We start from the raw sequence: 5,000 nt of genomic DNA, 5'->3' as shown, positions 1-5,000 counted from the left end.
GACTGGGCCTGCATAAGTTATTATTCTTTCCATTCCCCTTACATATATTTCCCTAAGTTGTTTGTTTTTAATACCTCTGTTTTTACCTGTAAATTTGTTTAAGTTAATTGACAAGTCGAACACTTTCTCTTTTATATAATCTAAATGCGGAAGGAAAGACAGGTTTTCATCTAAGATTACTCCTAATATTTTCATTTGCTGTACCTTTCTTATTTTATTGTCTCCTAATTTAAGTATTGGTGGGCTTTTTGAATATTTTCCTTTAATAACCATAAATTCGGTTTTTGTTGCATTGAATTCAATCTTTTTTTCGAGGCCCCATTTTTGTATTATGTTTAATGTCTGGTTTGCTTTATCTTGTAGCTTTCTTTTAGATGTTCCTTTAATTATTATTGTGATATCGTCGGCGAAAGCTTGCACATATGTTTTTTCTGGGTATTTTTCCCTCAGTACCTCTGTAATCATTATGGTCCATAGTAATGGACTTAATGGGGATCCTTGGGGGGCTCCTTTTCTTAGGCAATACATTTTCTGAATGTTTTCGTTTTTGTACGAGATTTTTCGATTTGTCATGATTGCATTGGTTAATTTTATTAAATTTTTTGGGCAATTATTTTCTTCTAAGTACTTAATTATTTCTTTTTTATCAATGGTGTTGAATGCATTTTTGATATCCATTGATATAATCAAAGCTCCCTCTTTATCTAGAGAAGCTTGGTCTAATTTTTTCTTTATGTTCTCTAATGCCTGAATTGTCGAGGTATCGTGCTTGAACCCGTATTGATTTTTGGGGAATAATTCGTTTTTGTATAAGAAGTGATATATGCGGTCTTTGAGTAAGCTTTCTAGGATCTTTCCGAATATTGAGTTTATTGCAATTGGTCGGTAATCTGCAGGTGTATTCTGACTTTTCTTTTTGGGGATCAATATTATTTTTGATACTTTCCAGTCCTGAGGAAAATATCCTAGTTTTAAACAACAATTAAATATATTTACAAAAAAGGTATTTTGCTTTTGATTTATTAATTGAATAAATTCCGTTGTTAAGTTGTCCGGTCCTGGTGCGATATCTTTCTTTAGGTTCCTAATTATTGCTTCCACTTCCTGTTGCGTAAACTCCCCATCATCTTCAGTGTCATTGTTTATTTCCTCTTCTTCGACTTTTGTTTCGTTTACTTCGTTTTCTCCTGCTAAATCATATAATTTACTTATAATATAGTCGACTGTTTCTGTAAGACAATTTGTTGATGAACCGTCCTCTTTTATCATGCTTTTTATAATGACTGCTTTTTTAATTTGATTCCGGGCTAATTTGTATCCTATATTAAAAGGATTCCTCGTTACTTTGGCTAAAAAATTTTCCCAATCCTTCTTTTTCGCCTGTGCAATATTTTCTACATATAATTTATGTTCTTCATAATATTGAGCTTTAAAGATTTCTCTTATATCCCCTCGACTTCTTTTGAACCGTCTTTTCATTGCTCTAACTTTTTTCCTTTGTATTTCTAGTTCCAGGTTCCACCAGCTTTTCTCTTGACCTTTTCCCTTGGTAATGCGTTTTTCATATTTTTTGTATAAGTTTTCCAATGTATTATAAAATTTTTGTATTAAATGCTCGACCTCCTGTACATTATTCAGATTTCGTGATTGTAATTCCCAATCCATCTTTAGTAAATCTGTTAATGCTCTTTGTTTCCCTGTTTTAGTTATTTTAAACATTTGTAATTTGGCCTCTTCAAATATTTCTATTTTGATGAATTTATGATCACTGTATGAAGGTTCATTTAAAACCTTCCAATTTTTAACTTCCCTAATCAAATTGTTTGAAACAATAGATAGATCGATCCAACTTTTGCCCCTTGAATTTTGGAATGTTGGTTCACTGTTCTTGTCGTTTATTAAGTTTAAGTTATTTTTAATAATAAACTCTAAAACTAATTCCCCTCTATCATCTAGTTTGTCACCTCCCCAACTGTGGCTTTTTGCATTAAAATCTCCTGTTATTAAAATGTTCTCTATATGTGTTTTTTGAATCACGTTCTCTATTTTAGTTAGTAGGTTCTCTATGTTCCCCTTAGGTGCTGCATAGCAGTTGATTAGGAGAAGTTGTTTGTTCTTAAATTTCATTATTACTGCAATAAAATCCTCTTCTATTTGTACTGGAAATATGTTGGTTACCCTTGAGTGGAATATGATGCCAACTTTTGGGTTATCCTCATGCGCAATAATTCTATCTTTTATTGAACATGGTATAATTTTACCTTTTAAGTGATAGGGCTCTTGAACTAATGAAATATGATGATTTCTCCTTTGTTGATAAATGCTTAAATTCTGATTCGCCTTAAAGGACCTGCCTAAGTTAACCTGTATCATTTCTAATTTTTCTGTTGAATTTAATTTTGTATTCACCATTTCTTTTCTTTTTTTTTTTTTTTTTTTTTTTATACGAGGGAAAAGACTGTCTAAACCCGGAGTTGTCGTTTGGATACCGCTTGCGTATCCTGTCTAATTAGAGTGCTGTTAACTCAAGTTGGCGGAGAATTCTGTCGAGCTCCTGCTCCCTTCTGGCTTTGTAAGTAGGGCATGCCCTTGACATCATGGAATGACTTACCATTTCTGGTTCCCACCCGTCCTGCTTGCAGGCGCTGCATAGGTAATCTTCAACTCTGCATTCTTTGTAGTGATGTCTGCCACTACACTCAGTGCATCGCGGCGTCTGAGATCTACACCATTTTTGTGTGTGGCCGTATTTAGCACAGAAGGTGCATCTTGGAACATAAGTATTGTCGAATACTCGGCACCTATTCCATCCGATGTTTAATTGCTCTTTACCTTGCAATTGTCTCCAAGCTCTGTATTCCAAGCTTACGATTACCGTTTTTCCTTCTTTACCTTGCCATGTGGTTACTATTTTTATATCTTCTTCTGTACATGTTAATCTATTCTGTGAAATGAGTTTCCGAATTATTTCCTCAGATGTGAGTTCTTCATCTATGCCAATAATCTTTAATTCTGGTTTCTTACTTTTTGGCCTCTGCGTTTTCATTCTTGCTCTGAGTTCTGGGTCGTTTTCCATGAGGTTTTCTAGGTTTTTTAATCCTTCTTTTGACGAGGTTGACACTACCATTCCTCGCTTCCCCTCTCGCATTTCTGGGTCACTTAACCCGAGCTCCTGTGGGTCTATCCTTTTTTTTATGGCAGCTTGTACTTCTGCTGTGTTCAACGTCTCGGACGTGACTAAAAGTGCAAATTTGGCTCTCTGTTTTTCATTCTCATCCTTTTGCGTTTGTGAAAGATGGGAAATTTGGTTACCCTCTGTTGTCGTGCTCGTCCTACCTTTAACCGCATCCGCATATGATGCGACCGTTGTCGTTGCCTTTTGTTCTTTGTCTCTGGCACCTTCTAGCCTCGCTACCTCATGGGTGGCTTCCAATGCCAAATTTTTTGTCCTAGAAAATTCCGTCATGATCCTGTCTATTAACTTTTCCTTTTGTTGATCTCCAGCCGCCAATGCCAAGAGCGCCTTCATAAAGGACTTGTCCACTTTCATTAACTTTTTTAACAGCTGTTTTGCCCTAGAAGTCTCCTTTGTACTGTCTTGATCTATTCCTTCATCTTTGTGTTTTTCATGATCCTTACGATCTGTCTTCTCCTGTGCCGAATTCGGTTGAGACTGTGTCTCTTTGTTTTCCTCTAGTGTAGATTTACTTACCTTTTCCCTTCCTTTATTTGTGCTGGTTTTAGAGCTGAGGTGTCTATCCTGTGCGAGGTTCTCCCCTGTTTCCGGAGCTTCGTCATCTGAAGACCACCAGTCGTCTTCATGTTCTGAATAAACTGTAGTCAAACTCCCTTGATCATCACCATCATCTATAGGTGTTAGAGTGTGGTCCTCTTTTCCGGTAACTGCCCCCGGGGCTCTTTTTTCTAGTGGTTGTTTTATATTCGTCTTTGCCTTTACCGCTGGGCTGTTTCTCAACATTTCCTCTTTTGTCACTGAATTTTTTTTGTTCTTTCCCATGTTTACCTTTCAGCGAAACCAGGGTAGTCTCACCCAAAATAGCAGCCACGGATGTCGAGTAATCCTGTGTCCCTCCCTTTTCGGTTCGGATTGCAATAGTTGGAAGTTTCCTAGCTGTTTTTGTGAATTGCTGATGTTCCGCCAAATCTAGCCAAAAAAAACTAGTAGGAAGGCAACACTGAAGATGTCTCCTGAATAATTAATTTTTTTTGGCGTTCTCAATTGTGCTAGGCTCTCGCGGTTTTTTTTATGTCTATCTCCACATTTAAACGAATCTTTTGACACCTAAATTATCATCCCAGAGCCTCTAGAAGCCGAGATATGAATGCTATACTCAAAATGGTTGGGTCCCACAACAAGATGGCGGCCCCCACAAGGTCGTATGGTGGGAAAAAATAATTGTTAATTTCTTCTCGACGGTCGAAATTTGGCCAGATTCAGCTCACTACCCTATATCCTTCCTCTGCACAATTTAACACTATCACGGATAATTAAAGTGCTCAATTGCTTTTTAATCGAACTTTGAACTCCAGGGGGCAGGCTCTACAGTTATGCCCAGCCAAGATGGCAGCCCCCATACCGGCGCATACACGTGGTAAGAAAGTTGATTTTTGCTGATAAATCTCCTGTATCTCGCTGAATCAAGCCGAGATGGTAGCGGCGAGGCTTCGGAACGTCCCAGGAGCGATGAGAGTGGCTTTCAAGGTGCGAAACAACTTTTTCTTGCCGAATTTCTAATTTGTTCGAAGTGAGGCCAGTGGCTGCTACCTCTAGCCCTAACCGCGATGTGCGTCGTTGATTTAGCCAGATTGCGGTCGCTTCAACGCCCGTCTCGCATCGCCCGAGACGCTCCAAGCCTTTATAAGGTCATGCGAGCAAATTTAGAGGACTACTTACAGATTTGATGATCGCAGAAGGCCCCGAAGCGGGAGGTACCAGTGAGGCTGCAGCTCGGCCGGCCGGTAGGTGGCAGTAGTAGTAG

General features: G+C 38.2%; 1 pseudogene; it reads right to left on the bottom strand.

Annotated features, from left to right (window-relative positions):
* Window positions 1-4,952: 4,952 nt before the first annotated feature.
* Window positions 4,953-5,000, bottom strand: part of LOC142793568 (large subunit ribosomal RNA) — a 3,007-nt pseudogene continuing 2,959 nt past the window's right edge.

This window comes from Rhipicephalus microplus, unplaced genomic scaffold (genome assembly GCF_043290135.1).
Source record: "Rhipicephalus microplus isolate Deutch F79 unplaced genomic scaffold, USDA_Rmic scaffold_307, whole genome shotgun sequence".
Taxonomy (NCBI): Eukaryota; Metazoa; Arthropoda; class Arachnida; order Ixodida; family Ixodidae; genus Rhipicephalus; species Rhipicephalus microplus.
The sequence above is the reverse complement of the archived record's forward strand: the minus strand, read 5'-3'. Positions and strand labels throughout refer to the sequence as shown.